The following is a 26145-nucleotide window of genomic DNA, read 5'->3' on the forward strand; positions in this document are numbered from 1 at the left end:
TTGTTTTTTGCAGTTTTCTGTCCCCCTTTTTTTTGTACTCTCTTTTCTTGTGATTGATGTCTTTTTTTTAAATAAAATAAGGGTCCAAATTTATTTTCTTTTTGCATGTGAATATCCAGTTGTTTCCCAGCACCATATTTTTAAAAAACTATTCTTTCCCCACTGAATTATCTTGGCACAGTTCAATTTATCAAAAACTTGGACTCTGAGTTCTATATCGTTGGCCTATATACATCCTTATGATACACCCTGTCTTGATCATTGTGGCTGTGTACTAATTTTTTTAACTTTTTTTTTAACATTTATTTATTTTTGACAGACAGAGAGAGACAGAGTGCAAGCAGGGGAGGGGCAGAGGGGGAAAAGAGTCACAGAATCCAAGGCAGGCTCTGGGCTCTGAGCTGTCAGCATAGGACTTGATCCCACAAACTGTGAGATCAGTGACCTGAGCTGAAGCTGAATGCTTAACAGATTGAGCCACCCAGGTACCACAGCTTTGTACTATCTTTTGAAAGAAAAAGTGTGAATCCTATAATTTTGTTCATTTTCAAAATTGTTTTGGCTTTTATGGGTCCCTTGCATGTCCGTATGGATTTTGGGATGAGATTGTCAATTTCTCCAAAAACCCCAGCTGGGATTTAGATAAGGATTGAGTCGAATCTGTACATCAGTTTGCCCTATTAATGCCCTTTTAATTCCTTCTTAATAATAAATCTTTTGATTAATGAACATGGGATTTAATTCCATTTATTGAGGCTTTAAATTTCTTTCCACAGTGTTTCATAGTTTTCAGTATATAAAGCTTTTACTTTGTTATATTTACTTCTCTGTATATTGTTCTTTTTTATGCTATTGTAAGTGGAATTACATTCTTTTTAAAAATTTTAATTCTTGTTAGCATACAAGTGTTTCCTATATTAGTTTATGAGTTTCAGCTGTACCATATACTGATTCAACAATTCCATATGGTACTCAGTGCTCATCAGGAGAAGTGTACTCTTGGGGCGGCCTGGGTGGCTCAGTAGGTTAAGCAGCTGACTTCAGCTCAGGTCATGGTCTTGCAGTCTGTGGGTTTGAGCCCCACGTCAGGCTCTGTGTTGGCAGCTCTGAGCCTGGAACCTGCTTCTGATGGTTTCTCCCTCTCTCTCTTCCCCTCCCCTGCTTGCTCTCTGTCTCTCTCTTTCAAAAATAATAAACACTAAAAAATTAAAAAAAAAAAGAGAAGTGTACTCTTAATCCAATCACCTATTTCCCTCATCCCTCCACTCCCCTTCCTTCCTCTCCTCTCCTCCACCATCCATTTGTTCTCTATAGTTAAGAGTCTGTTTTTTGGGTTGTCTTCTTTTTTCACTTTATTGGTTTTGTTTCTTAAATTCCAAATATGAGTAAAATTATATGGTATTTGTCTTTCTCTGGGATCATTTTGTTTAGCATTATACTATCTAGATCCATCCATGTTCTTGCAATTGGCAAAATTTCATTTTTTATGGCTGTTTTTCTATTTATGTATATATACCAATTCTTCTTTATTATACATCTATTGATGGACACTTGGGCTGCTTCCATTATTTGGCTCTTATAAATAATGCTGCTATAAACATAGTATTTTCATATGTATCCTTTTGAAATATATCCTTTTGAAATATGTATCCTTCTGAAATAGTGTTCTAATATTTTTTGGAGAAATACCCATTAGTATGATTACTGGATCATATGGTAATCAATTTTTAACTTTTTGAGGAACCTCCATATTGTCTTCCACAGTGGCTGCATTAGTGTGTATTCTCACCAATGGTGCGTGAAATTTGCTTTTTCTCCACATCCTTGCTAACCCATGTTATTTCTTGGGTTTTGATTCCAGCCATTCAGACAGGTGTGAGGTGATACCTCACTGTAGTTTGATTTGCATTTCCCTGAGATGAGTGATGTTGAGCATCTTTTCATGTCTGTTGACCATCTGTATGTCTGCTTTGGGGAAATGTCAGTTCATGTCTTTTGCCCATTTTTAAGTAGAAACATTTGTTTTGTTTTGTTGTTTTTGTGCCCATCTGTATAAGCCTATTATATATTTCGGATATTAACCTTTTATCAGATATATTATCTGAAAATATCTTTTCCCATTCAGTAGGTTGTCTTTTAGTTCTGTTGATTGTTTCCTTTGCTGTGCAGAAGCTTTGCACTTTGATGTAGTCCCAGTAGTTTATTTTTGCTTTTGTTTCCCTTGCCTCAGGAGATATATGTAGAAAAATATTATCTCCAATGTCAGAAAAACTACTGCCAGTGTTATCCTCTAGGATTTCAATGGTTTCAGGCTTCACAAATAGGCCATTAATTCATTTTGAGTTTATATTTGTGTATGGTGTGAGAAAGTGATCCAGTTTCATTCTTTTGCACACAGCTGTCCAGTTTTCTCAACACCATTTGCCGAAGAGACCATTTTTTTTCCCATTGCATATTTTTGCCTCCTTTGTTGAAAATTAATTGACCATATAATCATGGGTTTATTTCTGGGCTCTCTCTTCTGTTCCACTGATCTATGTGTTTTTGTCTGTACCAGTACCATAATGTTTTGATTACCACAGCTTTGTAGTATATCTTGAAATTTGGAACTGTGGTACCTCTAGCTTTGTTCTTCTTACTCAAGATTGCTTTAGCTATTTAAGGTCTTTGGTGGTTCCATACAAATTGTAGGATTGTTTGTTCTTTTTCTGTGAAAAATGCTGTTGGTATTTTGATAGGGATTGAATTAAATCTAGATTGCTTTGGAGAGTATATACATTTCAATAATATTTGTTCTTTTAATCCATGAGCATGGAATATATTTCCATTTCTTTGTACTATCTTCAATTTCTTTCATCAAAGATTTATAATTTTCAGAGCACAGGTCTTTCACTTTTTTGTTTAAGTTTATTCCTTGTTATTTTATTATTTTGAGTGCAATTATAAATGAGATTGCTTTCTTAATTTCCTTTTCTGCTTTATTACTGATGCACAGAAATGCAACAGAATTCTGAATATTTCCTGTGACTTTACTGAATTCATTTATCAGTTCTAGTAGGGTTTTTGTGGAGTCTTTCAGGTTTTCTATATATAGCATCACACTATCTGCAAAGAGTGGAAGTTTTACTTTTCTTTACCAATTTGGATGCCTTTTATTTGTTTTTATTTTCTGGTTGCTGTAGCTAGGACTTCCAGTACTGTGTTGAATAAAAGTGGTGAGAGTGGACATTCTTATCTTGTTTCTGACCTTAGGGAGAATGCTCTCAGTTTTTCACCATTAAGGATGATGTTAGCTGTGGGTTTGTCATATATGGCCCCTATTATGTTGAAGTATGTTCCCTCTATACCTCCCTTGGTGAGGGATTTTGTCACGAATCGTTGCTGTAATTTATCAAATGCTTTTTCTGCATCAATTGAAATTATCATAAGATTTTTAATCTTTTCTTTTATTGATGTGATGTATCACATTGGTTGATTTGTGAATATTGAACCACTCTTATATCCCAGGAATAAATCCCACTTGATTGTGGTGAATGATTTTTTTAGTGTATTGTTGGACTTGGGTTGCTAATATTTTGTTGGGGAGTTTTGCACCTATGTTCATCAAAGATATTGGCCTGTAGTCTTCTCTTTTGTAGTGTGTTTATCTAGTTTTGGTGTCAGGGTAATGCTGGCCTCATAGAATGAAATTGGAAGTTTTCCTTTCTTTTCTAGTATTTGGAATAGTTTGAAAATAATAGGTATTAACTCCTTTTTAAATGTTTGGTGAAACTCACGTGTGAAGCCATCTGGCCCTGGACTTTTGTTTGTTGGGAACTTTTAAATGACTGATTCGGTTTTATTGCTGGTAATTGGTCTGTTCATATTTTCTATCTCTTCCTGATTCAGTTTTGGGATATTATACATTTCTAAGTTGTCCAAACTATTGGCATATCATTTTTCATAATATTTTCTTAAAATCTTTTATATTTCTGTGGTGTCAGTTGTTGTTTTTCCTCTTTCACTTCTGATTTTATGAGTCCCTCCCCCTTCTCTCTCTCTCTCTCTCTCTCATGAGTGTTACTAAAGTGTTATCAATTTTATTGATATTTTTAAAGAGCCACCTGGTTTCATTGTGGTTTCATTTAAAATTTTTTTTTCAACGTTTATTTATTTTTGGGACAGAGAGAGACAGAGCATGAACGGGGGAGGGGCAGAGAGAGAGGGAGACACAGAATCGGAAACAGGCTCCAGGCTCTGAGCCATCAGCCCAGAGCCCGACGCGGGGCTCAAACTCACGGACCGCGAGATCGTGGCCTGGCTGAAGTCGGACGCTTAACCGACTGCGCCACCCAGGCGCCCCTGGTTTCATTTTAATGAGCCATCCTGGTTTCATTGATCTATTGTGTTTTTAGTCTTCTATTTCATTATTTCTGTGCTAATCTTTATTATTTACTTTTATCGCTCCTTTAAGTGTAATGTTAGGTTATTTATTTCATATTTTTTCTTACTTATTTAGGTAGGCCTGTATTACTATAAACTTCCCTCTTAGAACAGCTTTTCTTATATCCCAAAGATTTTGGACCCTTGTGTTTTCATTTTCATTTGTCTCCATATAAAGTTTTATTTCCTCTTTGAGTTCTTGGTTGACCATTCATTGTTTAGTAGCATCTTATTTAACCTCCATGTATTTGTGTTCCTTCAAGATTCTTTTTTCTTGTTATTGATCTCTAGTTTCATAGCATTCTGGTTGGAAAAGTTGTATGATAGACTTCAATCTTTTTGAGTTTGTTAAGACCTTTTTGTGGCCTAATCTTTGATCTATTCTGGAGAGTGTTCCATGTGCACTTGAAAAAGATGTATATTTTGCTGTTTAGGATAGAATGTTCTGAATATATCTGTTAAATCTATCTGTCCAATGTGCCAGTCACACATTTTGTGTGTGTGTGTGTGTGTGTGTGTGTGTGTGTGTGTGTGTTTATCCATTTTGTCACCCTATGTTTTTTTTTGTTGTTGTTGTTAGTGTTTAGTCTATTTACAGTCAAAGTAATGAATGATTAATAGGTGTGTATTTATTGCCATTTTGTTACCTGTTTTATGTTTGTATTTGTAGTTCTGTGTTCCTTTCTTCCATTGCTCTCTTCTCTCATGGTAAATTGGCTTTCTTTAGCGATATACTTGGATTCTTTTCTTGTTATTTTTTGCATATCTATTACTGTTTTTTTGATGTTGATTTGTGGTTACCAATTGGTTTGTATATAACCTCCTCTGTATAGCAGTCTATATTTAGCTGATGGTTGCTTAAGTTTGAATCCATTCTTTATTCATTTCTCTTCCATATTTTAGTTATATGGTATCATACCTTAAATACTTTTATTTTGTGAGCCCCTTGACTGAATTTTATAAATATACTTATTTTTACTGCTTTTTGGCTTCTTACTTTTCTTTCTCTTACTTATGGTCTTTGTTTTCCACTCAAAGCATCCCCTTAATATATATGTATGTATGTATGTGTGTGTGTGTGTGTGTGTGTGTGTGTGTATATATATATTTTATGGTTCAGTGGTCACAAATTCCTTTAACTTTCCTTTGGGGAACTTTTTATCTCTGCTTCTATTCTGAACCATATCCTTGCTGGATAGAATATTCTTGGCTGCAGATTTCTTTTTTTTCTTTCTGCCACTTCCTTTTCTGACCTGCAAAGTTTCTGCTGAAAAATCTGCTGATGGCTCTATGGGATTCACCTTGTATGTAACTGTCTTCTCGTGCTGCTTTTAAAATTCTGTCTTTATCACTACTTTTTGCTATTTTAATTATTATGTATTTTGGTGTGGACCTCCTTGAGTTGATTTTTTGGGGTTTCCCTGTGCCTCCAGGATCTGGATTTCTGTTTTCTTGCCCAGATTTGGGAAGTAGTCAGTTATTATTTCTTCAAATATACTTTCTGCCGCATTTTTCTCTCTGTTCCTTCTGGGATACATATAATATAAATGTTATGATGTTTGATAATGTTGCTGAGTTCTCTGTGTTTTCATTTTGTATAACTTTTTTCTTACACCTGCTCCGCTTGATTACTTTCCATTACTCTGTACTCCAGGTCATTGCTTCATTCTTCTTCTTCTAGCCTACTATTTATTCCATCGAGTATGTTTTTAATTTCTATTATTGTGTTCTTCATCTCTGATTGTTTCTTTTTCTCTTTGTTAAGAGTCTCACTAAATAAATAAAACGTTGAAAAAAAAAATTTAAAAAAGGGGCGCCTGGGTGGCGCAGTCGGTTAAGCGTCCGACTTCAGCCAGGTCACGATCTCGCGGTCCGTGAGTTCGAGCCCCGCGTCGGGCTCTGGGCTGATGGCTCAGAGCCTGGAGCCTGTTTCCGGTTCTGTGTCTCCCTCTCTCTCTGCCCCTCCCCCGTTCATGCTCTGTCTCTCTCTGTCCCAAAAATAAATAAAACGTTGAAAAAAAAAAGAGTCTCACTGATGTCCTCCTTCCTTCTCCAGTCCAGTGAGTGTCTTCATAATCATTAAATCAAATTCTCTATCTAGCATATTACTTATACCCCATTTTGCTTAGGTCTCTTGCTATGATTTTGTCCCATTCAGTTCATTTGGGGTATATTCCTCTGTTTCCTCATTTTGTCAAACTCTGTGCTTGTTTCTGTATGTTAGGAAAGTCAGCTTTGTCTCCTGCTCTTGAAAGTAGTGCCCTTATGAAGAAGAGGTCCTGTTGTGTCCTGTAGTGCAGTGTCCCTTTTTTATTGGAAACGATCATTTCAGAGGTGTCTTCTATGTGTTACATGCATTCTGCTATTGTGGCTGAACTGCTTTTTCATTCAGTCCAGTCATCTGCCATGGTCTCTTTGCTTATCATGGACAGTGTTTGGTTCTTGTGGTGTTAGTGGGCCAGTCTGGGGCCACCTTGGGCTTGAGTTGTGTCAGAGAAGGCATTTGCCATAGATGTAGTAGCACCAAACTGCAGGGTACTATCCCTATTTTGTCCCCCAAGAAGCTTTTGTTGGTGGGCAAGGCCTGTAATCATACCAATTGTCTGTCCCTATCCCACTGCTAGAGCTGTAGCATGACTGGTGTGTGTGGTTATCTTTCTTTCTGCCCAGGGCAGGAGTCTCTTTGGAGTGGTGCTGGCCTGCTAGGACACCTTTCATACTGCTAGGTTTATGGCACCACTTTGGATGGGATCCAGCCGTGAGTGCCACTGCCACTGCCAGTACGGAGGCTGGCCACATTGAAGGGGGTAGATCTGCAAAGTGCAAGGTTTGGGAGACACAGTGTTAGTAAGGTCTGCACTGGTTTTCTGCGGGAGGAGACCCACCATGCTGGGACTGAGTCAGTCCTGGCTATAGGGGATGGATGTGCTCAAGTGTAGGGAGGCAGTGTGTGGTATAAGCAAGTTAGGTAGGGTGCTGTGCTGATTCCTATAGGTGGCCATGTGTTTATGCTGGAAGGGTGGGGGAGGGAAATGGTGCCTGTCAGCTCCTTTTTTCTAAGAGGTGTCCCCCAAATATCTCTGTTCTTCCAGGACATGCTCTCAGATTAATAAATAACTCTCTCTCCCAAATGCTCCAGGTGTTTTTCAAACTGTAGCTTCTATGCTGTATCTCTGCAGGCTGTTTATTGTGCTGTCTCTTTAAAGGTAGGGATTCAGTTTTCTTTTGTCCCACTGACTCTCCCAGAGCTGAGATGGCTGATTTTTTAAATCCCATATTTTAAGTCCTACTGGTTGTGCAAACTCACAAAATTTAGCATCTGGTTTTCAAAGCCAAATATTATGGGAGTTAATCTTCCCGGGGCAGCCTTTTCAGTGTGATAGTCTGTTTCTTTCCCCTCTTTGCATCAGCAGCTCATTCCCTCAAATGGACAGTCCCACAGATCTGTTTAGTTCTCAACCACGTCTCTGCCCTTCTTGCCCTCTTTGATGTGGGCTTTTCTCTACATTTAGTTTTGGAGTTTGTTCTGCCGATATTTGGGTCATTTTCTGGGTTATTTACTCTGGTGTGAGTTTTATCTAGTTGTATCCATGGGATGAGGTGAGCTTAGGGTCCTCTTGCTCCGCCATCTTCCCAGACTCTTCCCTGTGATTGATGTCTTTCTATAGTGTTATGCTTGTCTCTCTCTTTATTTTTAGTGTATTTATTCAAGGTGTTGGGTTAGTGGTTACAATAGGTTCATAAATCACATCCTAAGTATACCTAACTATACAGCACTATATACTGTACTAAGTTTATGGTCACTTAAGTCAAACAGATTTTAAAAGAATTTCTTTTTTTCTTTTATCCTCCCCATGTTTTACATATATGCTACATCTTTGTATGAGCAATTAACATCTTTGATTCATAATTCTGTTACTTCTAATTGTGGCCTTTTTTCCCCCTAAGGAAGTCCCATGGACATTTCTTATAAAGCTGATTCACTAGTGATGAGCTCCTTTAACTTTTGTTTGTCTGGGAAGCTTTTTATCTCCCCTATTGTAAATGATAACCTTGTCAGGTGGAGTATTCTTGGTTTTGGTTTTTTTTTTGTTGTTGTTGTTACTTTTAGCTCTTTGAATATATCATGCCACTCGTTTGTGGCCTGCAAAATTTCTCCTCAAAAATCACTGGATAGTCTTATGGGGTTTCCTTTGTACCTAATTTTTTTGCTTCTCTCTTGATGCTTTTAAAATTATCGCTTTAACCTTTAACATTTTAATTATTTCGTGTCATGGGTGGATCTCCTCAGGTTCATCTTATTTGGAATTCTCTGTGCTTGCTGAATCTGGATGTCTGTTTTCTTCCCCAGGTTAGTAAAGTTTTCAGCTATTATGTCATCAAATAAGTTTTCTGCCCTTTCTCTGTCTTTTCTCTTTTTTGGGTTCTTATAATATGAATGTTCATTCACTTGATGCTTTTTTTTTCTTTTTACTTTTCAGCTTGGGTGCGATCATTACACTGTTTCCAAATCGCTGAGCTATTATCCTGTATCGGCTAATCTACTGTTGATGATCTCTAGTGTTTTTTCATTTCAGTTATTGTTATCTTCAACTCTGATTGGCTTTTTTTTTTTTTTTTTTTTTTTGGTATTTTCTGCCTCTTTGTTGAAATTCTTACTGAGTTTTTCCACTCTTTTTTCTAGTCCAGTGAGCATATTTACAATTATTACTTTAAACTCTTTATCAAACACATTGTTTATCTCTATTTCATTTAGTTCTTTGAGATTTCATCTTGTTTTTTCATTTGGAGCATATTCCTCTGTCTCTCCATTTTGCTTGATTTTCTGAGTTTGTTTCTATGAATTATATGGTACATGTACTTCTCCTAAATTTGAAGAAATAGTCATATATATATATATATATATATATATATATATGGTCATCTCCTTTGTAGACTGTATGTGCCTGGTGACTTTAGCTAGTTGGCTGGAGCTGTGGCTGATGTTGTCTGGGGATTCCAGGGCACTCTGTGATAGGCTGCCCTGGTGGGAAGGCTGGAGCTAAAGTATGGGACAGGGTGGTCCCAGGGTTTTCCATGTGAAGGGCACACTGGCAAGATAATTGAAGCTAAAGTAGGTACAAGCTAGGGTATCCTGGGGTTCTCCACACAGAAACTGCCTTGGTGAGGTGGTTGGATCCAAGGCAGAATGCAGGCCAAGGAGTCCCAGGGTGCTCTGTGCAGGGGCACCTTGGTAGTACAACTGTAGCTGAAGTGGGCATGGTCTGGCTCGGTCCCAGGGCTCTCTACACAGACAGCACCCTGGGAGGATAGCTCAAGCTGAAGGGGGTGCAAACTACAGCATCCTGGGGCTCTCTAACTAGCTCACATCCTGGTAGGACAACTGAAGCTGAAGATTGTGCCAGCCAGAATGTCTCAGGGTGCTCAGTGAAGTGGATGCCCTGGTTGAGTGACTAAAGATGGAATAGGCACAGGCCAGGAGTTCCTGTGTTGCTCCACCCTAGTAGAGCAGCTAGAGCTAAAGCAGGTATAAGCTAGGAGGTTCTGGAACACCCCCCCCCCACCCCGTGAGGGTGCTCTAACAAGCCATCTGGAGCCAAAATGATGTGGGCCTAGAATGTTCTAGGGGTGGTTTTCATGTGGTCACCATGGCACCATGACTAGAGCTGTAGTGAGCATTGACCAGTGGTATCCCAGTGTGCATTGGCCTGGGATTACCTTGGTGGGATGGCCAGAGCTGATATGGATTAGGGACCTGGTGCTCACTGAGGCAGTAGGCCAGTTAGGGTGCCTGGACCCTGTTCCCATCCATGCTGTCAAGGTAAAGGGAGAATGTAAACCATGGTTCTTGCCAGCCCCTCTGATCCAGAGTGTTTCAGCAGCAGCCCCACCATTTGACAGGGTCTAGGGCTAATCCTCTATATTCTAGTTACTCTTTTAAACTGTGGGTTTTTATTTCTGACCCCAGGGTGTCTGGGGCAGTATGGGCTAGGGGCCCATGGCTCGCTGAAGTGGCTGGCCAGCTGTGGCACCTGGACCTTGTTCCCTTCTGTACTATCATGGTTAATGAGGGACATAAACCATAGTGCTTGTGTAAACCATAGCCCTTCTGATCTGGAGAGAATTACAGCAACTCCCCTGCCTTTTGTGGCATTCTAGGACTGGATCTTTTTTATGCTAGTTTTTATTTTAAACCAAGGCTTTTTTTTTTTTTTTCCTGTGCTCTAGGGCAGACAAATCTGCTTACGGTCTTTTAGTACTGTATCTCCCCACTACTGTTCACAACATCAGTAACTCCTTTGTTACTGTGTCTCTGTCTTCTGATTCTCTATGTGGTCTGTCTTTTGTTGTGCATAAGCTGTTGTCAGCCTTCATTCTTCTTCAGGAGGAATTGTTCCATAAATAGGTATAGATTTGCTGTGTTGGTGAAAGAGGTGAGTTCGGAGTCTTCCTATGTTGCTATCTTGGACCTGAACAACTCTCTGATCTCTGTTTTAAGCACTATACTGCCCAAGTAATCAATTATATCTTACTTTTATTGATTGTAAACCTTCACAATGCATTATGCACATGGGGAGCATTAAAAAATTCCAATGCCCAGACAATATTCCAGACTTATTAAATCAGAATTTCTGGTAGTAGGACCAAGGTATCAGATATTTTAAGGGTGAATCCAATATGTAGACAGACTTGAGAACCAATGGTTTAGTTGAAGAATCTTTTGCTTGTTTGTTTGTCTTTGATTTGGGGTAAAAATAAGGACTGGTTCCCTAATAGGGAAGAAAGCACCGAGGAATTTAAAAAATGTGCAAAGTACAGAATCTAGGGATTTCCAAGAATGGAACTCTGTTTTGTAACAGTGGATTGAATAAAAGTAGAAATGTGAATTCTGAACCTGTTACTCTACTAGTTTTGTGAGCTCAGAGATGCTATTAAATTCTGTGCAATCTCAAGATCTTTATTTCTAATAGGAGTTAAATATACACCCTGTAATTTGTTATAAAGATAGACATAACAAATGTAAGGTAACTGTTAAATTAACAGTTAATATGATATTGTTAATTATAAAGGCTTATATCAGTGGTTGCTTCAAGGCCACTGCAACTCTTAATTGTGTACAATTGTATAATACTCTCTAATTGTGGAATTCTCTAAGGGACAGGCCTCTTTAGCCTTGCCTGTGGCTAGAATTGTAGCCCTCCTAAAAAGGCCTGATACAGACTATCAGTTAAAAATATTAAGTGGGTGGGGTGCCTGGATGGCTCAGTTGGTCAAGCATCTGACTCCTGATTTCAGCTCATGTCATGATCCCAGGGTCTAGATCAAGCCTCGCATCAGTCTCTATGCTGAGCATGGAGCCTGCTTCAGATTCCCTCCTTCTTTCTGAGTCTCTCCCCCAGTCAGCACACACTCTCTCTCAAACGAAGAAAAAATTAAATGGGTGAATAAATAAAAGTGTCATGTAGCATAATCTTATTGGTATAAAACAGAAGGATGACAGCAGGTTATATGTTTCTTTTGTGCTTTCTTATAATCTCTTTTTCTCTTACTTGATAATATAATAATAACAATATCCTTCTATGAGTCAGGTACTGTTCTAAGAACTTTACAAGATCAGTACTTACAATCCTATGAATTGTGTATTACATAATTTTCCAGACGAGAGTGGTGAGGAATAGAGAGGTTAAGTCATTTTCCATGTCATATAGATAGAAAGCTGTTGCCTTGGGATTTGAGTTTAAGAGAATAGATCGGCGAATAAATATTATCATTTCACCTGTGCATAAGTAGCCATTGCCATTTCTATGAACTACTTGAAGTCCTTGAATCAGTTGTTAATCTCTTAAAGTTCCAAACAATTTTAATCCTCTAGGTTTCTTGAGAACTAGTCATAACTGAGGGGAAAAAATTGTGTAAAGAGATATAATCATTATAGTTGCCTGAAAAATACTTTTTACTTTATGATGTTATTAATTTTTATTTGGCTTGGACAAAAACACATGGACTCAAATCAATACTGCTATTATTTCTGTTCTATTTGGATATTCTACTGCTGGAAGCAATGATATATTTAGACTTTTCCTCTTTAATATTATGTCACAGTTCATTAAAGATTTAACAGTCATATTTAAGAGTCTTTACATTGGAACATTAGGTTTTACTTATTAAAAAATGCTCATTACTTGTAAGGTATTCATTAAATGAGAGCTCACAGAGTTTGATTTTCTCCTAAAAAGTAGTGATATGAAGATGTATGAAATGGATTAGGCAATTTGATTTTCCTTAAAACTCTTTAAAAGATAGAAATCATACCAAGATAAAATTTCTCTGGACAACACAGAATTCAAGAAAACACCAGATATATTTCTGACCTTTAATTTATAATGAGAAAAATATCCTCCAAGTCTGAAGTTACTTTCAGATGGATAAGTAGAACGGTTGATTGCCTTTTAAATGGTAGGGGTTTTTTTCTAATACTATATTTATAATAATTTTTAACTGAGTTGTAAGTCTATCTCAGCTTTATTAATTTTGGGTTGTATGGTTATAGGCAAATAAAGAGTATTGAATTGTAAAAATATTTTCATGTATCTCAGCAAAACACAACTGGAATTGTTGCCATTCCTAATGTTGAGGAAATTGTTGCCATTCCTAATAATATCAATATGTTTGTCCAAGATGGATGGTACATGGTTTTGATGATGAGTGACTGGCCTATGTAAGATTTGGAGAAATAAAATGGCCAATCTCTCTCATTCCAGCAGCAGATGTTTCTCTGCTAATATTGAAACAAACATTTCCCTTGGAAACATCTGTCAGAATAACAGGTCTATAACTGAAATGAACGTTGAGGATATTAGAATGTGCCAATTAAAAAAACACTCATTTGCTGAAAAAAAAAGACGATTTAAAAATAAAAGACTTTGAGGCACATTTAAATGCATAAATCTAAACTATAAATCCCAGTTAACAATATATATCATTAAATGTGTAGAGTATTGCACAACATTATGTGTAAGCAGCTGCTTTTATGTGATATTTAACTTGAAATACTGAATATATCTATTTATGGTTTCTGTTTGTGCACCTTGCCAAACAATATGGCTAATCTTTTAATTTGCATAGTTTTGATTTAATCTAACAAAGATTTAAAACATGATCTATGAAGAAAGTATAAGAGAGGTGTTTAATATTTTGGAAAGTAGGATTTAAAAAAAATACTCCTTTTGTGCAGGCATAACATGGAGCTATATCTCTACAGAGGCCCATACTAAATTTAATTTCAAAAAAATTTTTTTTCAAAAAAACACAAAACAAAACACTGAATGTTTTCTTAGAAGTTGACTTCAATGGTGCATAAAACTAAAGAACTTGGATCTCTTCAACCAGTTCAATGTATTGATCTCATTTATCCATTGGCAAAAATACTTAGTTAATGTAATTTGTACTTACAAAGATTAATTTAATATTGATATACTTGAAAAAATTACATCTACTCTTTCTCCATAAGTACAACTGCATTTTAAAATGCAATTTTTAAAAATGCTTTTATTTATTTTTGAGAGAGAGTGTGCACACACATGTGCGCACACAAGTTGGGCAACGACAAAGAGAGAGGGAGACAGAGGATTCAAAGCAAACTCTGAGCTGACAGCAGAGAGCCCAATGCGGGGCTGAAATTCACAAACTCGGAGATCATGACCTGAGCCGAAGTCGGATGCTTAACCAAATGAGCCACCCAGGCACCCCAAGATGCAATGTTAAACTTTGACTTTTTCATACAGATCCACATCATCAAGTTTTTGTAGTCACCTCTGTGCTTCTGCCCAGATTCACATTGCAGTTCCTCACCTTTCAATCAAGCAAAATGTGACACAGAATCTGTGTGTTTACCTTTTACTCTTAGGCACACAAGGAGACCATATTTTCCATTCTCCTTACGGTTTTACATGGAATGTGGACAAGGGTGATTAATAAATGTCACTTCAAGGTTCAGCTTCCAAAAATCTATGTGTAATATTTGACTCTCTTAATATTTATTCAGTAAATGAATGGAGACACTGGATGAGGTCTGAGCCACAAGAGGTAAAAAGCCTACTCTTTGAATAATCACCTGAAGTGCTTGCCAACAGGAACATCTGCATTGGAGCAAGGAATACACTTATATGTTGCTACTAAGATTTTCAGATTTGTTATTACAGCAGCTACGATTATTTGCTCTAAGGCACACCAATAAATTACAAATTATCACCTCAATGTTTATATGCAGAATATAGTGTCATTTCAAATTCTAAAGCCTTAGAACAGAATTTTAATATGTGTTTCCAGTCAGTTCTCCTTTGCAACATTCTGGTTTTTCTGTTAATGTTATCATCATGCTAGAAGTTAGTTGTCAAATATATATATATATATATATATATATATATATATATATATATATATACATATACACACACACACATATATAATGCAACCTCTCTAGTTTGGGATTTCAGTGAGACTGAGAACAGCGGCATTTCAAAATCTGACCATAGAAGAATTAACTCCTCTACAGATATTTGATACATTCAGTTGTTATATTTTATGAGATATGATTTGGCAGCAAATCAAATTCTTTATCATGATATTTATACTATAGTATAACATCTTAGAACTTGGAAAGGTAGCTAGCTAAGGCTATAACAACTATATTCTAGCACAACATAATTTAAAATCTTTGAGATTATTGTATTAGTTCATGCTCATCAGAATGCATTAGAATAATGTATTAGTATCGTCATGAAAGCTATCCAGATACTCAGTTCCTGATCTCATGTCAGTGATAACTCATATGGATATCATTGAGGAGTAAGATAAAGTAAGAAAAACCTCCAATCACATGAGTCATGCCATGTCTCTGCATGTAGACAATGTGTGTAATTCTTACCCCCCTCCCCCTTGCTCTTGAAAATAATCAAAGGAATAGCTCCAGACATGTGTATTACAAAGAACTGGTAAGTTTCTACCACTGTGGCAAGGCTGGCAGCTGGGCTACAGTTGTTAGAATGCCAAATGCCAGACGTGGTGTGATTAAATCCAGTATCTAATCATTTTGTTACAGTAAATTCACAAAGCAGTCTGATTACAGCATGCCGTGTCTTCATGGTGGTACACATGTTATACATTTGCTATAAAATTGCTAGTGTGAATTTGTAACCAAAACATATTGTTTAAAACGTATTGTTTATGAAAGAATTGTTTCCTTTATGTTTTTTAAAAACTTATTTACATATTATAGTCCTTCTGGTAAAAGCCATATTAATTAGACACCTAACTATTTTACTTTAGTTTTTGCTTTCGTATTTAACTAGAAGTTCATTTTTTTCTGGGTTTTTCTTTATGCTTACAATCAAATTTTCCTATCTAAGATGCAGAAGTCAACTATTTAAAACTATAATATTCAAATAACACTTAGAAGAAATATATATTTACTTATTTTCTGAAATACAAATATTAGAGTTGTTTAATATGTACATATTAACAAGTTTACAAAAATAGATTCTGTAGCTTTAGGATATAATAGAAAAAATAGAGTTACAAGTTACTTTAATATCTTGGCCAAGAAAATATATAGAAACATTTTAAGAAAATATATCACATCATTTTATTTGTTTATGCATACCACACTAATAGGCAATAGAACACATTTATCAAACTCTCTTGACAATGTGTAATACGTTAAATGAATCATTAATATTTGGCTGTGAATCTGTTTTTATAGTGCTCTTTGTTGTCAATAGTAGTGTATTTGCTATAAGTATTCTTTTAGCCATTTTCTACATGAGAAAAACGTATCTAAAATTTGACTTCTATTTTTCCTTTGAGGCAGTTTCCTTCCTTATTTTGTCATTGTATTTAAATGTTATCAATCCTGATTAATTGGGAGAAAATCTGTGAATTTTTGTATTTCACTGAGAGGAGATCATGGAATGAAAATTTGGGGTCTATTAATGTATCAAATTAGCCAGAAACATGTTTGTGAACAGAGTCTATTTTAAACTATCAACACACATTTTAATGGATGTTTGCCGCAAATCCTGCCATTTAGTTTCTAGCTGGACATTTCACATCACACCAAGGAAGTTCCATATTTGGCTCCTTACCTGTGAGCACTCTTCCTGCTCTCACTCCTATGGATTGTGTTGTCTTCAGAGCTATTCTGTCTCTTACATCATGAATTCCTCTTGATTTTTCTCACCAGCTTATCTTTCCTCTCCACCCAAGCATGAAACATCCAACTCTGTACTCATACTTGGATAAACAGATTAACATGCAAAATTGATCTCAGTGCCCCCTTCCAAGCCTACTGCTGCCACACTGATCCTCATTTCAATAAAAAGCATTATCAGATCTTCACTTTTTCAGCCTCCAATCTTAAAAGTCATCCTTGTATCCTTATTGTCATACTTCACATCTATTCCATCCATTAATTGTGTAGTTGTAACTTTAAAATATGTCCATAATCTAGCATTCCTTTTTATCTCTTCTGCTGTCATTCTCATCCAAATTACCACCTTCTCTCGTTTTGAACTTTACCCTGCACTCCTAAGTGGTCCTACCTTTTTTCTACTCTTGCCCCACAGATAGTCTTTTCACACAGCAGCTGAGCAAATCATGTCAATCTCCACACTGAAAAATTTCCAATGAGCTCCTGTAATATTTGGAATAAAATCTGACATCCCAGAGATGCCCTCAAGTCCTTACATAATTTGGCCATTGTTTCTGCTTTATCTCCTATACTTATTTTATTTGTTTGTTTGTTTGTTAAGTCCATTGCGGCCACTCTGGACTTCTTGCTATTCTTTGAAATGTTCAAGCTCAGTCCACCCCAAGGAATTTGCATTTGTATGTTCTCTCTGACAGAATGTTATCTTCAGATTAAAGACTTCTTCCTAAACTTCATTCAGTTTTCTGTTTAAATATTCCCCTTTCCTGGGGCACCTGGGTGGCTCAGTTGGTTAAACATCCATCTTTGGCCCAGATAGATCATGATCTCACAGTCCATGAGTTCAAGCCCTGAATCAGGCTCTGTGTTGACAGTTCAGAGCCTGGAGCCTACTTAGGATTCTGTGTCTCTTTCTCTCTCTGTCCCTCCCCTGCTTGCACTGTGTGTGTGTGTGTGTGTGTGTGTGTGTGTGTGTGTCAAAAATAAGTAAACATTAAAAAAAAAATTCCCCTTTCCTGATCATCTCATTCTCCAGCCCCAGTCATTACCTAACCCCTTACACATACTTTCTTTTCTTAATAGCTTTTACCACTACCTAGAATTATAGTGTTTAGTTTTTATTGTCTGTCTTCTCTGTGAAGGTGTTCAGAATGTGTCACCCTAAGATATGGAACCTTCTCACATACTATTTTGAATTAAAGTTGCTTGAGAAAAAGCAGGTGCAAGAAGGGCCCTCTGAACCTCCTTTTTTTTCCTGAGAGCAGGAGATAATACCCCTTCCCTATACCACAAGGAAGGAAGACATTCTTATCATCAGAGATGGGGAATGAAGGCTGAGAAATCTGTCCACACTAACATTGTGAAGTTAACCCTTACCTTCCTATTCAGTTTTCAACAATTTACTACCTCTAACCCAGCCCCTTAGGGACTTTACCAATATATTGTTTATTTATAAATTCTTAATTGTTTATTTTTAAATTCTTCACCAATTTATTGTTTATTTGTTTAAGATATAAAAGCTTTCTGCTTGAGTCACTTCTTCAGGTCTTTATTCTTCAGTGAAGGCCTCCATTTATATGTGAAAATTTACTAAAACTTGTGTGCTTTTCTCCTGTTTCTTACTATGTCAGTTTAATTCTAAGGCTCACCTGGAGCCTCTTCACCCAAAGAGATTGGAGGAGATCTTTTCCTTCCTTTCATCTATTAAAATTTAACTCTATGAAGTATGGTCTCTGTCTTGTTGACTGTAGTATTTTCATTGTCCTCAAAAGTTTCTTTTTTTTTTTTTTTAATATATGAAATTTATTGCCAAATTGGTTTTCATACAACACCCAGTGCTCATCCCCAAAGGTGCCCTCCTCAATACCCGTCACCCACCCTCCCCTCCCTCCCACCCCCCATCAACCCTCAGTTTGTTCTCAGCTTTTAACAGTCTCTTATGTTTTGGTTCTCTCCCACTCTAACCTCTTTTTTTTTTTTCCTTCCCCTCCCCCATGGGTTTCTGTTAAGTTTCTCAGGATCCATATAAGAGTGAAACCATATGGTATCTGTCTTTCTCTGCATGGCTTATTTCACTTAGCATCACACTCTCCAGTTCCATCCAAGTTGCTACAAAAGGCCATATTTCATTTTTTCTCATTGCCACGTAGTATTCCATTGTGTATATAAACCACAATTTCTTTATCCATTCATCAGTTGATATGTCCTCAAAAGTTTCAACAAATGTTGGCTGAATAAGTAAATAACTAAATCAAACCATAAATTATAACTCATATATTTTTATCATAGCTAGTTGATAATGATCCTTTTAGTTATTCTGATCAAAGTACAATTTATTCTTCTACCTCTGAGCCACTTAAACACCAGGAAAGGACCTACAGTACACAACTCTAGTTTTTTTAATGGTTTCTCTCTTAATTAACTATGTTGATCTGCTTCCAGCTCACCCCTCTGCCTCAGCTACTAACTAGCTTTCAGGGGAAAGTTAACTTTATTGAGCATCATCTGTAGCAGTAATTTTTAAACTTTATCATGTGTCAGAATCACCTGAGAGCTGGGGCACTTGGGTGGCTCAGTTGGTTGGGCACCCGATTTCAGCTCAGGTCATGATATCCCAGTTGGTGGGTTCGAGCCCTGCGTCAGGCTCTGTGCTGACAGCTCAGAGCCTGGAGCCTGCTTCAAATTCTGTGGCTCCTCCTCTCTCTGTCCTGCTCATGCTCTGTCTCTGTCTGTCTCTCAATAATAAATGAACGTTAAAAAAATTTTTTTTTGTAAAAAGAATCACCTGAGAGCTTATTAAAACAAAAATGTCAGGGTCTGTAGCCCAGAGTCTCTCCTTTAGTGGGTCCTGGGGTGTGGTTGGAAAATTTGTATTGTTAATTAGCCTTCAAGTATAGCTAATTTTACCAGTCTGGGGACCACAATTTGAGAATCCTTTATCTATAAGAATGGATGATGGCCATCTCCTTTTGTTCACTTCCTTCCAGATAGGCCTGGGGAAACTGCGGTGAAAGTTTTCTATAGAACAGGATAAGGAATGGGAACCAGGGCTCTGCTAGCTGTGTATATTTGCTGGAAAAGTACAGCTGTGAGAGGAAGTGTCCTGAAGAGTTTTCTGGGCAGTATTTCAAATTTCAAATTTGCCAAAATGAGGAAGAAGAGGTTAAAACTGAAAAAGATATAAGAACAAGGAGAAGGACAGAAAGGAGGAGGAAAAAGAAGTGGGAGGGGGTTTGGAACAATACACAGAATTCCTGAAATGCCTGAAGGAACCAGCTGAAGCTAATTTGGAGAAGTTGGTGTTTCCAGTAAACGTTCCTATGGTATTTATGGATTCAGACTGAGACAGAATTGTATGGGGGCATGAGAAAGAGAATAAAGAAACTAACACAAAGCAGAGATCCCTCATCTCCATCATGTTTAAAGACTTTGATACAGTTGGTGGAGTCTCACAACCCGAATCTGCTATTAAGTTCCTAGGGTTGTCTTAATAAGGTGCCATAAACTTGGTGGCTAAAACAACAGATATTTGTTCTATCACAGTTCTGCAGACTCGAAGTTCAAACTCAAGGTGTCAGTGAGGCCGTGCTTTCTCTGTAGATCTAGGGGAGAATGCTTTGTCTTTTCTTAGCTCTGAGTTGTGGCCTACAGCCCTTGGTGTTTCTTGGCTTGTGGCTGCATTATTCCAATTGCTGTTTCTATGATCACATGGCATTCTCCTCATGTCATCCATTTTTTATATTGTTTCTGTATCTTCTATTGGTGTTTTCATAAAAATTAAGTTTAAAAGCAAAACTATTTTGAAAAATATTTTAAGTGAGGAAAGATTTGAGCCTTCCTTTCATTTTGGGTGTGACTCCCCCAGTACTTTTTGCAAATAATCATTTGTAATCCACTTGTTACTATCCTCGTGTTGTCTTACCTGTCTTCTCTGTGTTCTTTACCCCCTGGTTCACCTAAACTTGAGAGCTTCTAATGTTTTATCACAAGTCTTCAGTCAGGTATAAAGTCTCAACTTTCAAAACCATTAACCTAGTGGATTTTGATGGGAATATACAAATCATCACATCCCAGGGATTAATAATAATACCCAAAAGCTTACATATATGTAATGATTGCTAAGTGTTTGTTACAGTTCTAAGTGTTTTATACATTAACAGGCTGATTTGATTTTTTTACCTATTTGAAATTAAAAAAAAAAAAAAAAAAGAAAATACGCCCCTCACCCCAGCTTTATTATTGTAATCCCAGTGTGTTTTAATAGCTATAGTGAAGGATGAGAAAGTCAATTTGTCAATAAATGGAATGGGCAAAATTAATTCTGTATCCAATAGGTGTTTTAGTATTCTTCAAACAGGACTGTGGAGGTGGTTATCTACTCTATTGCCTACCTTTATTTATCACTTTTATTTCTACCCTCCTATTCAATCTAATTCATATAAAATAAGGATATAATCATTATTTTGCTAAAATATGACTTAATTTTCCAAATTTTGTATGTGTATGTATGTGTATAAAGAAAGGCATATCTGTTTATAGAAATTCCTGAGTTTAATAAAATTATTTATTTTGGGCAAAAAGATAAAATCAGTGTAAGCTATTTTGAATGGCTCCTGATTTCTACAAAATCTTACTGAATTTTTTTTTCTTGATGAAAATGTTTTAAATTTTGCTGAAGTTTTTCCAAGCAGAGCCTTTTGAGTGCTACAGCATGCCCCTCCTATGGCAAAGCTTCTTTATAACTATATATAGTAATATCAGGTTTATTTGAGATTCTCAGCTTTATGAAGTACACACTTGAAAAGAATTTATTTTCTTTAATCAATGCCCCCAACTGTGCAATGTCAATTTTCCTTCCCTGCTGGGTAGCAGATTTCTAATGACGTCTTGGGCAGATTCCATAACCTCTTTTTTCTTTATTAAAAAATCTAGTTTGCAACTCCAATCTCATATCCTCTCCTCATCACAAGGCAAGCATGGTTTGGGGCCTAGGAACTTAGAAAGAAGTATGATCTGCTTTCTCATTTCCTTACTATCAACAAGAGTCAAATGGAAGGTCATAGTCTGTCTCTCTGGGACATATGTCTCACTTCTGTCTTCTGCTTGTATGCTTCTAGCTGCTCTGGGAAAAAATACAGAGCAAAGAGACAGGAATCTCTTTGTTTTATTTGGCTTGAAGGGACAGTGGTCTTTCTTTTACTGTCAATTATCTTATTCTGGACAATGCTGATAGGGCATCATAGTCCTGGGTGATAGACCTCTAACTTGGTAGGCCTGTTGGGAATATCTGCACTGTAAATTTTCCTTAGTTATCATTACATATATTCATTTAACACACTTGTATAACTCTTATTCTGTACTATAACATGCTCTGCATGGTTTATAAATAGTTATTAATTCAATTGTCTAAAAATTATATGAAGTAGGTGCTGCTGTTATTTTTCTTTTTCCTTTAATGTTAGAGAGAGAGTAAGCAGGGGAGAGGGGCAGAAGGAGAGAAGAGTATCTTAAGTAGGTTCCATGCTCAGCACAGAGCCTGATGTGGGGCTAGATCCCTCGACCCTGGGCTCATGACCTGAGCCGACATCAAGAGTCCAGTGCACAACTGACTGAGCCACCCAAACACACCAAGTACTGCTATTATTTCGATAGGAAAACTGAGCAAATTGTACAAGATTGAATATCTAGTAATTAACTGACTTTGGATTTGAACCCAGACAATCTGGCTCCAATGCCCTTAAATAGTATATTAGGATGCCTTTGTGTGGTTGTCTCTGGCTTCAGACAACAATTTAATAGAAAATTGGTAATAATGGTCTGGAGCCAAAAGTTTTCTAGACTAAAGATATAATTTTATAGATTTTGGAGTCATCCATATATATATTTGATTTTTGAGTTGCGAGAGTATATGAAATCTCTGAAGGGGAGAACCCAAATGGGGAAGACAGTACTATTTAACAAACATGAAGGACACCAGAGAAGAAGATTTTAAAGGACCAGAGAGATCAGAAGATTTAGTATCTACAACATACAGAAACATGGACATCTCTAGACAAGCCAATAGCTGGGTGTCCATTCCAACCTCACTATTAGTGGCTGTTCTTCATTTATTCAAAGAAGCTAAACATTTATATGGAGGTATTTTGGAAAAAGATATTGCCTCAGTTTGCATAAACTGCAGCAAAACAAGACTTAGACTTGATAAAACTTACCTCCATAAAACATTGTTGTCATTGGAGGGTGAGTCAAAGCAGAATTTCCCTCAAGCTCAAGCAGTTTAATCAATGATATACCCAGGGGTAGTCTTAGAAATTCATTTTTCTTCACATATTCAGTGACATTTTAGTGTTCTTTATGTATTGGCATCCTGAACAAGTAACTGTCTGGCCTAAGTCTTTGTTGAACCCTGAAATCCCTGGAGCCAAAGACTGGAGTTTCAAGTGGAAACTAACAGCTGCAAAATGTTCAAATATGTCCAGTGGATCAAGAATTGGGAAATTAGATTCTGTAATTAGAAGGTCATTCTGGTTTTGCAAGAGAAAATTAGGGTCATTCATTTCCCAGCTGCACTGTATGCAATTGTTAAAATTTGACATCTCAATATTTGATTTATTTTGGATTTTTTCTAATGTGTGATACGACAAACAGTTCCAAATTTATTTTTGTATTGATGGTTATCCAGTTTCCCAAAATCTTTTATAGAATGTTTTTTTTTCTTTTCCTAATTTGAGATCCAAACATTTTCATAAAGTATTGAGTGTGTATGTGTATATGTATGTGTGTGTATATATATATATATATATATATATATATATATATATATATATTATATATCTTTATTTGTGATGTTTTATTCTCCAGTAGTCTGTATATTAATATACTATCTTGTTTCAATTATGGAACTTTAGAGAGTATTTTAATAGTAGTGGGCTAATTATCCTCATTGCCCTTCCTTTAAAAAATTTTCCTGGCTATTCATGTTTGTTTACTTTCCATGTCATCTTTAGAATAACCTGCTTAGTTAAAAAAAAAAAAAAAGTGTGTGTGTGTGTTTTCAAATTGACCTCACCTTAAATTATAAATTGTTTGAGTATTCTTCCTTCATGAGTATTTTTAAGTTTCTAGTCAAAGACTTAATTCATTTCTGGTTAAACATATTTGTAGATACTATATCTTTTTTTCACTCTTACAATAGCTTATTTTCTTTTATTATAGTTCCATTATCTCTTTTTGCTGGTTGCTGTTGATGGTGGTTAATTGAATTGCTCATTCCTTATGGATTTTGACCCAAAAAATAATCCTTCAATATGATTCAAACTGTTTTATTTAACTGTTTTATTTATGGGATAATATTTTATCCCATACTGTTTTCTTTTTAAAAAAAAATTTTAATGTTATTTATTTTTTGATAGAGAGAGAGAGAGTGAGTGAGAGTGGGGAAGGGGCAGAGAGAAAGAGAGGGAGAATTCAACGCAGGCTCCAGGCTCTGAGCTGTCAGAACAGAGCCAAAATGGGCTCGAACCCACCAGAGTGAGATGGTGACCTAAGCTGAAGTCTGACGCTTAACTGACTGAGCCAGCCAGGCGCCCCTCTGTTTTCTTATATAATATTTTTTGTTGATTCGTTTGTGTTTTACAGTTATGTAGTCATATCATCTGGAAATAGTAAGGCAGTCTTATTTCCAAATTTTATCTCTTTTCTTTTTTGTATCAAAGTATTCTGGCCAGTAACTGAAGTATAGTTTTAAATGCTAATGTGATAGAGAACATTTTTATCTTTTCCATATTTTGCTAGGGGAAATTTTTAGTTGTTCTCCATTAAGCTTTTTGAGCTGAGATAAATATATTTTGTCATGTTAAGAAAATGTCTATAAATTCCTATATGTTGACTATTTTTATATTTAATTAATATCTATAGATATTATTACATTTCTCCTGAGGCTTGTTAATATAAGTTATATTAATCGTTTAATTTTGAACAGTCCTTATATATGGAACAAAAATCTCATGAAAATTATATATTATTTCTGCAATGATCTGCCAGATCCTATTTGCAAATATTTTATAATTGATGTTTCATTATAATTTTTAAATGATTTGGGTCTGTAGTATTTTTATGCAGGGCTTGACAGATTTGAGAACCTGTGCTATGCCTGTTTTGAAAAATAAAATTAGTATTTTTTTTTTAAATCTATGGTCTACAAAAGTTTAAATAGCTTTGTAATGCTCTACTAGTTAAGGATTTTATGTTTCCAATGTAAAACCATCTAGGCTTACCACTTTGGGGGGAGATCTCATTTTACCAACATTATTTTTCACGTGGGAATCATTATGTTTAGGGTTCTATTGCAAATACAGTCAGGGTCCATTTTTTTCATTTGATCTATGTTTTAAATCTATTTTATTAATAAAGAATTTTTATGGTTTTTCTAATTTTCTAATTTTTGATATTATATCCCACATTTTAAAACTGTATGTATTTGTTCTATATTCTTTTTTTATGACCAGATTGGCTAGTAGTTTGTTCACTGTATGGTTATTTTGAAAACTAACTTTCAGTTTTATTGATTTATTTTTTCCAGGTTTATTAATAATTTCTGCTTTTATCATCAATAATCATTTTCTATTTTTTTCTTTGGCTTTATTTGTGTTTTTTTAACATTTTGAATAGGTTTATTTATTTTATTATTTCTTTTTATTGACATAAAATTTATAGCTATGAATTATCTTTTTAATATAGCTTTAGCTATATTCTATAGATTTCAATATAGAATGTCATTATTCAAACACTTTATAGATTTTATAACATTTTGGCTTGATTTGCTTTTTTTACTAGAGAATTATTTAAGGAAGAATTTATTAATTTTGATTTGTAGGGTCTTTTGGTTTTCAGATTTTGATGTTAATAGTTTCTAGTTTTCCTTTTCTTTAATCAGATAATAGTATCTGGAAAATATGCTTTGGGATTTATGGAGTTTTTCTTTCTTTTTTTGTTTTGTTTTGTATTAGAGAGTTTCTGGTTATATTTATTGGTTTTTGACTATGTAAGGAGTATCTTTTTACATGTGGATTTCAATATATTCAATGAGCTATAGACCTAAAACATTAATTATGTTTTTAACTCTGTCTTTACATTTGATTTACATACCAACTATTTTCATTGGTATTATTTACCTACTGAACTTTCTGGGCTAACAAAATGAATTGTTTCCTCACACTAGAGGTTTACTAATATTCCTTTACTTCTACAATTTTGCTTTATAATATAGACTTTGTTTTTCTTAGTATATACATATTCCAAACTGTTATAACTTCATCATTAACAGCATTCTTTAATATCATAAATTGCCTTTCCAATCTCTTGCAATGATTTTGACATAAATTCAACTTTTTTCTCTAAATTTATTGAGGAATAATTGACAAATATGATTATATATTTAAAGTGTACAAGGTGATAATTTGGTAAAGATATACATTATGAAATGATTATGAAGATCAAGGTAATTAACACATCCATCA

This window comes from Leopardus geoffroyi, chromosome B4, assembly GCF_018350155.1.
Source record: "Leopardus geoffroyi isolate Oge1 chromosome B4, O.geoffroyi_Oge1_pat1.0, whole genome shotgun sequence".
NCBI lineage: Eukaryota > Metazoa > Chordata > Mammalia > Carnivora > Felidae > Leopardus > Leopardus geoffroyi.